This window comes from Schistocerca americana, chromosome 5, assembly GCF_021461395.2.
Source record: "Schistocerca americana isolate TAMUIC-IGC-003095 chromosome 5, iqSchAmer2.1, whole genome shotgun sequence".
NCBI lineage: Eukaryota > Metazoa > Arthropoda > Insecta > Orthoptera > Acrididae > Schistocerca > Schistocerca americana.
This window is the reverse complement of record NC_060123.1, coordinates 37413839-37430059: the sequence shown is the minus strand read 5'-3', so window position 1 is coordinate 37430059 and position 16221 is coordinate 37413839.

Genomic DNA, 16221 nt, shown 5'->3' with positions numbered 1-16221 from the left:
TGCGCGTCGAGTGGGTTTTTCAACATTCTCGCGCTCTCTTCGCACAAACCATTAGTTCTAGAGAAAAAAAAAATGAATAGGTCCTTTTTTGTAGGAAATTTAATATAGTTTAATTTTGTACTGCGACACGTTTTGGCTGGAGGGTGCGGTTTTTGAGTTATTCAAGAAAAACGTGCAAAGGTGATATTGAATATGTTCTACCTCGGAAAGCGTTCGGGATAGGGCATACGCCCATATGAAGTTGTTTGTTCAGAATCACCAATACTATCACCCCTCAAAGCATGTACCTTTCCTCCTGACTCACCCTGTTTGAACTGAAGTCCGCTCCTTGCTTCTTTTTGTATGTTGGGTCTAACCTGAGGAAATATTGTAGAGACTTTTGATACGTTCTTGGAGTACCCGGGACGGGTATCTTTCCAATAACGGTATCGACAACAGGCGAAAATCGTTGAGATTCTCGATTCTCAAGATGTATGAACTGTCTGTATACATAATTAAGTTTGTACGGAACACTCAGTGCGCGAGTCATATTCGCACCTGGACAATTTTTTATTAGGAAATTCTTTTTCTTACGTCGTTCATGTCTGTGATACTCTATCCGCGAAAATTTTCATACTTTTGTCGAAATATCGGATATTTTATTACCTTTAAGCGTTTAGCAATAGTCAGTTTTTTCTCTAGTCATTACTTACTTTATTTACCCTGATAACAGTAGTTTCAAGAAATTAATATGTGTAAAAATACGGGATTATGTTTGAAACGTAGTGAGTGTAAGTGTCGTGTTTTCAGTTAGTTGCAGTGGTGAAATATTTGACGAGAAGCACAGGTCTCAGGCAATATGTCTTCCACGTGCAGCTTTAGCCCATTTCAAACGTCGCATTTATCGAGAATCTGTCGCGTAGTGGCCAGACCCGCGTGAATGACAAAGGTCGCTTCCATTAATAACGATAGAATGAAAGAATGTTTGCGTAAGAAACAGTCAGCACTCTGTGAAATAATCATTTAGGTTTCCGCAGACTGTCACTTCATCTTACATATACTTAAAGTCAGTCTAAAATTCAAAAATGGTTCAAATGGCTCTGAGCACTATGGGACTTAATAGCTGAGGTCGTCAGTCCCCTAGAACTTAGAACGACTTAAACCTAACTAACCTAAGGACATCACACACATCCATGCTCGAGACAGGATTCGAACCTGCGACCGTAGCGGTCGCGCGGTTCTAGACTGAAGCGCCTAGGACCTCTCGGCCACAACGGCCGGCCTCATTCTAAGATGCAGCGCCGAGATAGACCTAGTGAAACCAGAGTTTCACTCAGAGATCAGTAGCAGATCAAGACATTGTAAAATAGCAATTCTCTTCACAGATAGCGTCTTGCAACAGACACTTCTGCTTAGATTTTCGAAAGGCATTCATACTTTACCATACTGTCAACTGGCGATAAAGACACATACATTTGCAAGCATTTTCTCATATATGTAATAGGCATCAAGAATATTTGACTGTTAGTATAATACAAGCTATACTGTACAGAAAAAAACAAGTCAAATGAAATGCAGGATGTCCCTCAAGGAATTGAATTGTTGTCAACATATTTAAACGATTTATTCGGTGGTTTTAGCACCATTCTCATTGGTCACTGGAGATACTGATCTCTAGAAAAAGGTAGCATCGCTGAATGGTTTATTGGAAATAAAGAACGATTTCAAAAGTACGAGGGCAGTTCAATAAGTATTGCAACACATTTTTTTTCTGAAACATGGGTTGTTTTATTCAGCATTGAAATACACCAGGTTATTCCCCAATCTTTTAGCTACACAACACTATTTTTCAACGTAATCTCCATTCAATGCTACGGCCTTACGCCACCTTGAAATGAGGGCCTGTATGCCTGCACGGTACCATTCCACTGGTCGATGTCGGAGCCAACGTCGTACTGCATCAATAACTTCTTCATCATCTGCGTAGTGCCTCCCACGGATTGCGTCCTTCATTGGGCCAAACATATGGAAATCCGACGGTGCGAGATCGGGGCTGTAGGGTGCATGAGGAAGAACAGTCCACTGAAGTTTTGTGAGCTTCTCTCAGGTGCGAAGACTTGTGTGAGGTCTTGCGTTGTCATGAAGAAGGAGAAGTTCGTTCAGATTTTTGTGCCTACGAACACGCTGAAGTCGTTTCTTCAATTTCTGAAGAGTAGCACAATACACTTCAGAGTTGATCGTTTGACCATGGGGAAGGACATCGAACAGAATAACCCCTTCAGCGTCCCAGAAGACTGTAACCATGACTTTACCGGCTGAGGGTATGGCTTTAAACTTTTTCTTGGTAGGGGAGTGGGTGTGGCGCCACTCCATTGATTGCCGTTTTGTTTCAGGTTCGAAGTGATGAACCCATGTTTCATCGCCTGTAACAATCTTTGACAAGAAATTGTCACCCTCTGCCACATGACGAGCAAGCAATTCCGCACAGATGGTTCTCCTTTGCTCTTTATGGTGTTCGGTTGGACAACGAGGGACCCAGCGGGAACAAACCTTTGAATATCCCAACTGGTGAACAATGGTGACAGCACTACCAACAGAGATGTCAAGTAGAGCACTGAGTTGTTTGATGGTGATCCGTCGATCATCTCGAACGAGTGTGTTCGCACGCTCCGCCATTGCAGGAGTCACAGCTGTGCACGGCCGGCCCGCACGCGGGAGATCAGACAGTCTTGCTTGACCTTGCGGCGATGATGACACACGCTTTGCCCAACGACTCACCGTGCTTTTGTCCACTGCCAGATCACCGTAGACATTCTGCAAGCGCCTATGAATATCTGAGATGCCCTGGTTTTCCGCCAAAAGAAACTCGATCAGTGCCCGTTGTTTGCAACGCACATCCGTTACAGACGCCATTTTAACAGCTCCGTACAGCGCTGCCACCTGTCGGAAGTCAATGAAACTATACGAGACGAAGCGGGAATGTTTGAAAATATTCCACAAGAAATTTCCGGTTTTTTCAACCAAAATTGACCGAGAAAAAAAATGTGTTGCATTACTTATTGAACTGCCCTCGTATTTCCACTTGCTGCACTGAATGACCGCTGTCCTTACGAGTAGTCAATACAAGGTAATGCTCCTAAACGAAATAAAACGATACAATAACATTATAACGGTGAACGCTTGGAGCACGCCACATTCTTTTAATACCTAGGAATGGCAGTAAAAAGCGATAGTAAATGGAACGCATTTATAAGTATCATTTGTACAGAAGCCTAATGAAAGACATCGTCTGAGAAAGTGCGATGCGTGTGTTAATCGACCCTCATACTAGACTCTAGTGGTCACTGTTCTAGAGTAATGTGGCGTTCTTCGAGATATTAAATAGGATCCAGTAGCAAGCCCTTGCGGTATTCCTCCCAGTGCGGGTTTTACAGATTACTTCAGACTGTAAATCTTTAATTGTGTCGGACATCGTACGTATGCGAGGGAACTCCGTAAATCTATATGTATATATCTGATCAAAAGCATCCAGACGTTCTTCTATAAAGCGGAATTGGCCACTAGATGCTACGTGTTCAGTGTAAAAGGAGGCGGGGGCTGTTGTGTTGCGGCCAGAGAAGCAGTAACGGCAGAGTGGGTCGCTCAGGAGAGGTCAGTGACTTCAAACTTGGCCAACACACTGGTTGTCAACTGGGTAAGAAATCCATATAGGGCCGGCCGGAGTGACCGAGCGGTTCTGGGCGCTACAGTCGGGAGCCGCGCGACCGCTACGGTCGCAGGTTCGAATCCTGCCTCGGACATGGACGTGTGTGATGTCCTTAGGTTAGTTCCGTTTAAGTAGTTCTAAGTTCTAGGGGACTGATGACCGCAGATGTTAAGTCCCATAGTGCTGACAGCCATTTGAACCAATACGTCACCGGATGCGGATATGAAGGGGCACGTGCTCAGCACACCGCTCTTCCCGCCGTTGTCAGTTTTCGTGACCGGAGCCGCTACTTCTCAGTCAACTAGTTTAGCAATTGACCTCGCTACAGGTGAGTGTACGCCATATGCCAACAGCGCTCCACTGATTCAGACAGTGACCCATTCAAGTCCATCAGTACTTCGGTGATCTGACGGGAACCGGTGTTACCACTGCGGCAAGGCTGTTTGTAGTGTAAATACCCGACGACGCTCAGAGACTCTGGCGACACAGTAATCGTTAGTATCTGCAATAGTGGATGCAAATCGATATACTGCCTTCGAAAATGTAACAGTGATACTTGGACTAGTTAAATGGAAATCGTTAGGTGGAAGGTGGTGAGTTCGCAGAATCTCTGAGTAAATTTACAGAGCACACATACATAAAGGCTTGTGCAATCTTTCTAGTGCCTCAATCGCATAGCTCACGATGGAATAATAAGAAGGATTGGAGAGTGTTCAAAGCTTCTTTCCATTCTCACTACACTGACAAACGGGTCCACCTTCGCAACTGTGTAGTAAGTTGAGGAACCGGGCTCGATGTGTGGCAATGCCGAGTACTTCCCCATGGTGGGAGGTCTGGGACAAAGTGTCCTCGATCGCGTAAGGGAATGAAGGGCCTTTTTGGAAGAGCAGTAGCGGCTTCAGTTTGACTAATCTGAGAGAATGGCGTGATATCCACGTGCTATACGGGATGTTCAAGTGACGGCTGAAGGCAACGGTTGGCAGGTATCGCGTTGTTGCCCGGGTTGTCGCGGAGTTGAGATTTTTTTTTACGCAAAGCGTAGGAACAGTCAGGGGTGGCTAATGTCAGTACAAGGAACGCCTGGAGTCGGCAGTGTATGGTTGCCCGCGGTCAGTGTGTGCAGACGTGGAAGCTGTTAACACGACCGAGGTAGGGGCGCGTTCTGCCGGTTGCCTACCTGCGCGCAACAGGTGGCGCACCTAGCGGCCAAGCTGGAGAGTGGGTGCCGGCAGCTGGAAGGGCCTCGTAAATCCGCGCCCTCAGCGTGGGGGAGGCGCCCCGGGGGCGGCGTTCCAGGGGGCGCGCTCCACGACCGCGTTCACGGAGCCTCAGCTTATACGATGGAGCTCCGACCCCTGTCCAGCCATTCGGATGAGATTTTCTGTGAGTTTTCAATAGCGAGTCAGCTCGCTGCTGGAATGGTTCATGTGAAAAAAAGTGGGCGATTTCCTCTCACATCCTTGTCCAATTATACCTCGTATTCTGCGTTAGCCACAGAAGCTATTTGGCAAAATAACAGTACGGGGTTTCCTTCCTCATCTTACATGTCAAACGATTAACTAAATCAGCCCTCTGCAAAAAGCAATTAACACACAGTGGTAAAAAAGTATTCACATACACAAAGAAAATTACAATTTACATTAATATAATGACAATGTTAGTACTTTTTAGTCATTTTTCTTCTATCTATCTCTTCTGTTAACCTATTTGGCATGGACTGAAAGTCTTTTAATAGTGTCTGAGGTAAATTTTGCCATTCTTGATGTAGACCTTGTTTCAGGGCAGTCTTACATCGTATTTCATCTTTTCTGACCATTCTTTCAAGTGCGATCCAAAGATGTTCAAGTGGATTTAGATCTGCGATCTGTGCTGGAAATGTTAGAACGTGGGAACTATGGTACAACAGTCGCAGACGAATAATTTCCGCTGTATGCTTAGGGTCAGTGTGTTGTTGAAAGTTATAATCTGTGCCTAAACACAAGCTACCAAAGCTTTTTTTTTTTTAGAGATTTGCCTTTAGGATAGTTAAATACTGCCTTCTTTGCACGTCACATTCAACAAAAACAAGATGACTAACACCAGATGTAGCCGTACGTCACCATGACACAATTCCTCCACCACGTCCCTTTATTTTGGGTTGAGGGTGTGTGGGATCCAGATCAGTATTTGGCCGTCTCCACACCAAACGTCTACCATTATTTACTACTACATATTGCCAAATAAAAAATGGAAATGAGCGTTTGGCGTCATTGGCCCGGGAGGCCTCTTACGGGGCAGGTCCGGCCGCCTTTGTGCAGGTCTTGTTACATTCGACGCCACATTGGGCGACCTGCGCGCCGGATGGGGATGAAATGATGATACACCCAGTCCCTGAGCGGAGAAATCCCCGAGTCAGCCGGGAATCGAACCCGGACCTCTTAGGACGGCAGTCCGTCACGCTGACCATTAAGCTGTCGGGGCAGACATACTGGCAATTTACGTACGAACATTGTCATTATATTTAGGTACACTGTAATTTTCTTTGTATGTATAAATACTTATTTCCCCACTGTGTCACGTCAGCGGGTACAGAATATTTTATTACTTTTTACAGAAGGCTACATTAGTTAATCCTTTCACATGTACAGGTTTGTAAGGAAACAATGAAGTCACTCTCAAGGTACATCTGTCGTGGTACTTTTTCTCATATAAACCCCATACTGTTAGAGTACTATATAACATCCCTGGTTCTGATTTTTAGTTCCTGCAGATACAATATTATTCTACATGAACAATAGTGTGTTTTCCATGACTACACCTCTCATTATACTTGAGTGTTAAAGCACACCGCGCCGCCACTATGGCAGGAAAAGCGGCCCTCACCCGGGTAGACATCGTGTCCAACAAAGCTTGAGTGACAGATGCGGATATGTCACTGTGCGCTGCTTGAGCTCTGTGTTAGGAGTTCGTAAACCAAAGCGACTGACGAATGGTGGCGCGTCTGTCTCTCGACTACTGATGAACAGTGAATGTCGCTAATTAATTTTTGTTGTGTGGTAATTTTATTATATTTACTGGTATTTTGCCTGCGTGGTAACGTGAAGTTGAACTCGTGATTAAAGAAACAGTTAAGCTCGTATTTAAGTTCCTAAGAAATCTCATAATTCTTGAAAATTGATCAGCAAACCAAAAGTTAATCAGAAATGCAACATTAAACTGTGTACTGCAATGCTCGTAGCGAGAGTACAGTCCCATCTGTTACATTTAGGAAAACTGTGGTGTTAGCAATAATACAAGCAATCTGGCTGCGAAAAATTTATAAAATATAGGTAACTGCTGAAAATGCGTCGTCTGAAAAGTATCTCACTGTTGAGGTGTTAATTGTATCACATGTATATTATAAATGGTCTACCTGTAGTCGCAATGAATAAATGCTGAGCTGCTGCTATCTCCTAACTACTGTGACTGCTGCTGCTATGCTCGTTAAAAAGAAAAATCCAAACTACTAGCGACGCGATGTGCAATGCGTGCTTTAAACTATAGAGACATCCACAACACTTACGTGATGATAAATCTCATTACTGCAGTGATCGTTGTCAATTAAAGTTCTGTTACTGAGAAACTCGGGAAAGCAAAGTTACATACACTCCTGGAAATGGAAAAAAGAACACATTGACACCGGTGTGTCAGACCCACCATACTTGCTCCGGACACTGCGAGAGGGCTGTACAAGCAATGATCACACGCACGGCACAGCGGACACACCAGGAACCGCGGTGTTGGCCATCGAATGGCGCTAGCGGCGCAGCATTTGTGCACCGCCGCCGTCAGTGTCAGCCAGTTTGCCGTGGCATACGGAGCTCCATCGCAGTCTTTAACACTGGTAGCATGCCGCGACAGCGTGGACGTGAACCGTATGTGCAGTTGACGGACTTTGAGCGAGGGCGTATAGTGGGCATGCGGGAGGCCGGGTGGACGTACCGCCGAATTGCTCAACACGTGGGGCGTGAGGTCTCCACAGTACATCGATGTTGTCGCCAGTGGTCGGCGGAAGGTGCACGTGCCCGTCGACCTGGGACCGGACCGCAGCGACGCACGGATGCACGCCAAGACCGTAGGATCCTACGCAGTGCCGTAGGGGACCGCACCGCCACTTCCCAGCAAATTAGGGACACTGTTGCTCCTGGGGTATCGGCGACGACCATTCGCAACCGTCTCCATGAAGCTGGGCTACGGTCCCGCACACCGTTAGGCCGTCTTCCGCTCACGCCCCAACATCGTGCAGCCCGCCTCCAGTGGTGTCGCGACAGGCGTGAATGGAGGGACGAATGGAGACGTGTCGTCTTCAGCGATGAGAGTCGCTTCTGCCTTGGTGCCAATGATGGTCGTCTGCGTGTTTGGCGCCGTGCAGGTGAGCGCCACAATCAGGACTGCATACGACCGAGGCACACAGGGCCAACACCCGGCATCATGGTGTGGGGAGCGATCTCCTACACTGGCCGTACACCACTGGTGTTCGTCGAGGGAACACTGAATAGTGCACAGTACATCCAAACCGTCATCGAACCCATCGTTCTACCATTCCTAGACCGGCAAGGGAACTTGCTGTTCCAACAGGACAATGCACGTCCGCATGTATCCCGTGCCACCCAACGTGCTCTAGAAGGTGTAAGTCAACTACCCTGGCCAGCAAGATCTCCGGATCTGTCCCCCATTGAGCATGTTTGGGACTGGATGAAGCGTCGTCTCACGCGGTCTGCACGTCCAGCGCGAACGCTGGTCCAACTGAGGCGCCAGGTGGAAATGGCATGGCAAGCCGTTCCACAGGACTACATCCAGCATCTCTACGATCGTCTCCATGGGAGAATAGCAGCCGGCATTGCTGCGAAAGGTGGATATACACTGTACTAGTGCCGACATTGTGCATGCTCTGTTGCCTGTGTCTATGTGCCTGTGGTTCTGTCAGTGTGATCATGTGATGTATCTGACCCCAGGAATGTGTCAATAAAGTTTCCCCTTCCTGGGACAATGAATTCACGGTGTTCTTATTTCAATTTCCAGGAGTGTAGGTGAAATTGGAAATAAAGAGACGAATGCTGATTGATGGAAAACAATAATGTAACTACATTAGCAAAACTTTACATCACAAAGATAAAACATTTTACCACTTCAAACATCAAAAAGTTGCTTTACATTAATAGTGGGAAAACCTGAAAAAGTTCTCTTTACTTTCTTACAAACACGTATGCAATCCATCTCTGTAGAAAAATCATTAAATCGCATATTGTTAACTTATGATAAAAATCTCCAATTCTAAATCCCCGATAAAATAATATAAGAAAATTATTGCTGGCTCATGGCACAGCCTAGACACATCTCACTCCGTCACGAGATACAACTCGATTCCTCCTCTCTCCAACCGGGACTGCGCTCCACTCACAAGCAAACGTTCTACTAACAGCCTGTCGCAGGGCCACATCTTTGGCAGAGGTGTTGCCTGCTATTACTCAAATGCTACTGAAGCTTGACCTGTGCAATATTCGAGGTGCTCCCATATTTTTGTCCGGCCCCTGTCAAGTAGAAAGATATGTGACTCAGAACGTAAAATGAGATTTTAATACAGTACCTTGAAATTCGCAGAGGGAAGTGTGTCGCTGACTCGTTACGAAGGCCTAGAGTATCGCTTGTCAGACCGGGGACGGCAGCGGCTCGGGTACGCGCCCAGCGAGTCTCTGGTGGATTGTGTCGTCAGCGAGGGCGGCAGCGACGGCGGCGGCGGTGGCGGCTGATTTACCGACTGCAGCCGCAGCGCCAGATAGCCGTAATGGACGGCGCAGATAGCCGCGGGCTGCGCCCACCGGTGGGCGGCCAGGCGCGGCCCGTCCTCTGCCGAGGGACGTCCAGCGCGCGCTCTGTCCTCCTCCAGAAGCGGCTATCGACTGCCTCCTACCAGCGAAGAGAATGTATGGTTGTAGCGACTCACCACCAACTGCTTTAATGAAATGCCTGGCAGTCATATGTTGGCGGAAATGGAGAGAATACCTTGACGGAACGCTGGCAAACTGGTACTCGAGTACTCCCGTGGGTTACGTCGATTAATTTCGTCGTTATACGAGCTTATTTTCAGCACAGAAAAAAACCCACTCCCGCAGCGGAAGAAGCGTGTGAGTACATAATTCCTACTGGGTGCGTCTAATGGTCCTAGAACTTTTCAGGTACAGGTCGCAACACAGCATCGGAAGAGGACGCATGCTTGCATTGTATTGGCATCTTTCAGTGTTTCATACGTTAGCAAGTGCGACATGGGAACATGATACCGGCAGATCGCACACCCAGTTAATTGTGGTGCAATAACTGGAAAACGAGTGGCGAAGAGATGGTTTCAGGACAACCTTGCGGCAAGAAGAGTAGGTAAGGGCCCTCGCAGAAGAGATACGTTACGAGAAGGTTTAAGAACGGTTCGGATGCCTCTCACGAATAGATGGATGACGACAGCTGAAATCTGGGCAGAAATTAACAGGCACAGACAGAACGAACTGTCAGGAACAGATTACTCGAGCTGCCATATCATAGGCAACAGAGACTTGAATAGTGTAGAGGCACATTCACTTGAGACATTGACTGATTATCGGTGGTGTACAGCAAGGAGTCTCGCTTCTATTTGTGGCGGACAGATAGACGCCAAGTTGTGGGTAAACTATCTGTGCGTAAACTGGTGGTATGTGACAGGAAACAGCGACTTACGAGATCCTTGACCTCTCCAGCTCAAGGAATCGTGGTGTGGAAAGCTATTAGATATGATAACAACATGGTTTTGGAGTTGCATTCCGCCTTGGAAGGAAGCAGTGGGGAATTCGCGACATCCAGAAACAGATGGGCTAGCATGCCAATATGAATAAGTTTTGAGAGATGCATACGGGGCTTGAAGATGTCATACTAAACTCCTGAAACAGGTGACGAAAACACAATAAAATAACTTCTCGATTTGCACGGCTGTTTAGAATTTCTTTGTTAAATAATTGATTTGGTAATTGCTGAAGGGGAACTTAAAACTGTTCAGATGGCTCTGAGCACTATGGGACTTAACATCTGAGGCCATCAGTCCCCTAGACTTAGAACTACTTAAACCTAGCTAACCTAAGGACATCACAGACATCCATGCCCGAGGCAGCGAACCTGCGACCGTAGCAGCAGCGCGGTTCCGGACTGAAGCACCTAGAACCGCTGGGTCACAACGGCCGGCGAAGGGAAACTAAAAAGCTCACCAGTATGTCGCAAGAATGGTAAAAATTGTGGTCTTATCCTTCATGAGCAGGATAGCCAACAGCATACTCCAGCAAGATAACGCAAGGCCCTACATTGTAGTCGAACCCACAAACGCCTTCGGGAGTGTTCGGGTCCTTGAATGGCCTGCCTGGTCCTCTGATTTCTTACTCATAGAGCATGCCTAGCATGCCAAAGAATGCCTTATAACTTCGTGTCATCCCACAGCCAGCAAAATTCTCATGACTTTACACGGTACCTGTTCCAGGGATGGCAATAAATTCATGAACAGCTGAAGATGACGTCCTGAGGATATTTTCAAAAACGACACAACAAATATAAGAGCATATTCGTGCCTGTGTGGCAGCATACTGATGCTGATGATGGATAGCAGTTTTGAATTTATAAAATTCAATCATTTAACGCTTCGGGTGCTGAATGTTTCCAGAAAGCGTGACAAGGAGGACTGGTTCTTTATGCTGCAACACTCTCCATTTCCATCGTGTTACGTATAAAACAAATCAGTATAAACACCTTCATTTCCGTGCCAGAGGATGAAAAGACGCAATTTGACCCTACTAATGAATAGTAGCTTGACTTGGCAAACCAAGGCAAGGGAAGGCTTGTATTGTAAGTAAAAAAATAGGTCAAACTGTGTGTAATATTGATAAGAACATAAGTATTTTTCTAAGGGAAAGCTTCATTTTAGTGACTTCAAATTTAGATGGGAAGCTGCATTGAGGACCGATGAAGCAATAGTATCCGAGAGTGATTGTGTTGAGAAACAGGAAGAATGCGGCGTGAAGCGCAGTGTAAAAGTAACCTGAGCGTTAATAAATGATAAATTTAATTTTAGCATATGCTTCCTTTTTGTTTATTTGACTATTATTTCACGCTCATACTCCACGGGACAACTACTTAGTCATAGAACAAGTTGATTAGAAGATTTGTAAACGAAGCTATTAAGAAAACGAAAATCTGTAATAGAATACATGAATAATAACACATTACAGAGCGAAGTTATCAAGTACTGCGCGTGTCCTCCGTCTCCGATAACCACGACGTCGACCAGACGTTGAACCGTATTCTTCCTCCCTGTGGATTTCTCTACTTTTGGTTTATTAGTCAGTTTTTTCCTTTTTTTTCCTCTTTTTTCAGTTCTGTAGGTAGTCTATTGAAAATGAAACCTGCTGAATAGTAACATCTTTCTGTACAATGCTTAAGGACGTGTTATCGAAATCCACTTCATTTCTCTGTGCAGTGTTCACTGGATCAGTGTTGAAATTTCTTCTGAATGAGTCAATTTTGTCAATAACAAGTCTCTTGTTGGAATATGTGTACAAGGATGGTAGAAGTTCGTAACACCTGAACAACAGCGAATAGTAAGTGCATGAACTGACACCACAAATAAGTGACTCTCCATTTTTCTGATCTAACTATAGTTTTCGTCTTTGATGAGTACATAGAGCTGCCCCAAAATATAAGATCATGTGATAAAATAGAGTGGGAATAAAGTAAACAAGTTTTCGTAGTTCATTGTCAGACTCAGTAGCGATCATAATTAAAAATAGCAGCATTCAGTTTTTGCACAACGTATCTAACTTGATACTTCAAAGAAAGCATTCCATCTTCCGTCAGTCCTAATGCTCGACTTCACTTGAAATGGGGGGGGGGGGGGGTTCGTCTTAAATTATAATACGAGATACGATACTGCAGTTTCTGTGTTGTTCAGAAGTACGATGCAAAGATCTTTCGTACATGCACGCATGTCCGAAGAAACAGGCACAGCTGTTATGAAATAGATGAAATGTATTTGCAGTAGCGAATATGGGCAACAATCATCTGCATAATGGAATGACGACGATGAAAATTTGTGTCGGACGGGACTCGAACCCGGATTTCTTGCTTGTCGCGAGTGGTCGCCTTACCATTAGGCTACCCGAGCACGACTCTCAGTCACACCCAAACTTCCATATATCGTCAACCACGTGTCTACAGCCTGCACTTTATGTTCATTATGTGTATTCCCGTACAGGAAAGACATTTTAAGGGGCTCCGGAACGCCCTATACTTGCAATGTTAAAATAACGCTTATAAATTACATCTTTCCTCACAAAGTATTTGAGGTAGGAAGTTGAACTTTTTACAGATTATTTATTGGAATATGGGCTACAACTTAACACAGGGATTTTACAACATTTTAGTTCAGTTATTAAAGATGATTTTTTTTTCAATTGTAATGAAAATTCACAACATTTTTTCGCAATTTTTTATTTATATATTCAAAAATATACAGTTTTTTGGAAAAAGGCTGTGTTAAATTATGCAGAAGGTACTGTGTAACATTTACTGAAAGTTTGAAACAAATATGTTTGGAAGATTCTTAGAAAACATGTAATTAGTATGAGAAAATAAAAGTTTTGGGAATCGAGCGACAAAGATTGGATTAACTTTTTAGTGCATTCCAGGTCCATAGGATGGATTATCTTCATCCTCTGCAAACTCCTCCTCCAGCTTCCTCTTGTTCCTCCTCCTGTTTACTCTTGCTTGTATTTCTAGACTCTTTACAGCCCTGTCTGCAGCCCGAAGGCGTTCCTTGTCTAAAGCAAGCATCGCTCGTTGTTGTGTTCGTAGATTTTGCTACCATTTTCTTCAGTTGCAGTTACTGCAACACTGTTCCAAAAGGTGGTCATGTATGAACACTTATCACATTTCAGTTGTATTTCACTAGCAAGTCCTACGTGCTTTATTATGGAGAGTTCCAGACCAACTTCACTACAATGAATACATCTTACACAGTTTGAAAAAATTCCTTTGAGAACAGACATATCAAATGTTTCATTCACATCCGATTCGCCCATAAAACATTCATAGTTTTCACTCATTGAACCAAGCTTCTTCTGTGAAGTATTTTCTTTCCCACTTTGACTGTACTTGAGAGGTTAGGTTCACTCACTTGGTTATCGTCTTTATTGTTTACATTAATAACACGTAGCTTTGGCTTTCCAACATTTCTCCTTTTCTTAAAAGCCTTCAGAGGATTTCTACTAACTTTACTTTTACTCATTATTATACTTCAACAAAACAGAGACTCAAGAAACAGAATTAATTACGAATATTTTCGAGATAACGACAGAGTAAATAAACATGAAACAATCGACAATCACACCAGCGATATATATTGAACCATCACAGGTTAGCCACAACATATACTTTATCTCACATCACTAAAATGTACCTGATGAACACGGACGTTAATAATAACACCATTTGACAGCAGTTTAACAGCGCCACAGTGGGTCACGCCCATGTAGAACACATTTCAAAAAAAATTTAAAAATAGTTGTAGTCTTCGGAATTGAATAAATTATATATCTATTAAAAGGTAATAGTCTGCAGATTCAGAAGACGCAAAAAAGTAAAAATTGAACTTTTCATGATTTTGAGCCTTTCCGGAGCCCCTTAATTGAAAGTCGCGATGACCGAAGGAACATCGCATCCTAATTCGGAATAACACAGGCACAGCAATATCGTACTTATCCGCCGACACTGGTCAAACGACTTTCAGTTAAAGTGTCATGGCTTCGCAGGATCTTCTCCACATGCCAACCCTACCATCAGATATTAGCAACTGAATCCCGGACTCATCTGAGCAGGTCACGGTTTTCCAGTCGTCTTGGGTCCAACCGGTATGTTCACGATCCCAGGGGAGGCGCTGCAGGCGACTTCGTGCTTTTAGCAGAGGCACTCGAGTCGGTCGTCTGCTGCCATAGCACATGAACGCCGAATTTCGCCGCAGTGCCCTAACGGATACGTTCGTCGTACGCCCTACATTGATTTCTGCTGGTTATTTCTCTGTGTTGCTTGTCTGTCAGCACTGGCAACTCTACATAAACGCCGCTGCTCTCGGTCGGTAAGAGAATGCCATCGATCACTGTGCGTCTCGTGGTGAGAGGTAATAGCTCAAGTGTGGCTACTGCCTTGAAATTTAGTATTCTCGGCACACTCTTGACACAGTGGAACTTGTGATATTGAATTCCCTAACGATTCCCGAAAGGAATGACGCACGCGTCTAGCACCAGCTGCCATTCCGCCGGAAACCTTTTTACATGAATCACCAGAGTACAGGTGACAGCTCCGCCGATACACTGCCATTTTATACCTTGTGTCCGCGACACTACCGCCATCTGTAAATGTGCATATCGCTATCTGATGACATTTCTCACCACAGCGTAAATGCTCCACAATTACTTGTAATGCTGCTGGTGGATGAGTAGCCACAAATTAGTACTTCATATGTATATATAATTTTAGGTAAATTACGTCACAGTAGAAAACTTTGGAAATTTGTGGTAATGACTTATGAGACCAAACTGCTGAGGTCATCGGCCTCTAAGCTTACACACTATTTAATCTAACTGAAACTAACTTACGCTAAGGACGACACACACACCCACGCCCGATGGAGGACTCGAACCTCCGACGGGGGTACGTCACAGTGGAAAACTGGGTCTAGACGTGTTTCGTGAACTTTGTCCACAACTTGTTTAATACTATGTTATTTTAACGAGAGGTCACAAGATGACTGCAGTAATTTTCTGTATTTTCTACTCTCTTATACGTACGCGTGAGTAGCTGTAGTTTTGAACAGTGCTCATTATTTAAGCGTTAACTTGAACTCAGAAGTATTTTATGTCACAGAAAGTGTTTACGGGCGAGTAATGAGACATGTGCAGCGTTTTGCTGTCGGCAGTCTTTAATCTTACGTCAGTGTCCTTCTCTGCTAGTTGGTCGTTGTCGAAGACTGTGCTTTTGTCGAGTGGCTCTGGGCTGAGTAGTCGCGTGAGTTACATACTTCAAGCTTGGATGCGAGGTGCCGGGGTGGAGAAGAGTTTGTACCTCTTTAATTCAGACGAATTTTGCACGAGAACGTGACATGCACTCGACCCCTGCCGTATCTACCAGCTAGTTAATTATGCACACAATGGTAACGGAAGGAAATGATGGTGGACCCTGCTAGTTGGTAAAATAAGGAGTGCACACTCACAATAATTTAATAAAAATCCTAATCTACTAAAGAAAGAGAACTTTATCGTAATAAACAACAGGAAATAAAATTCTGCATATATCTACGAAATGATATGCGGATTAAATATTACAATGAGATTTATTATACATCAGAACATAAATGCTCATGATTGTCGACACAAACAGTAGGTTAAAGGATACGGTATACTGAAATATTATGAGGATAAGAGTTGGCTCGAGAACAAGGGGCTCCTACTCTCTGTGTT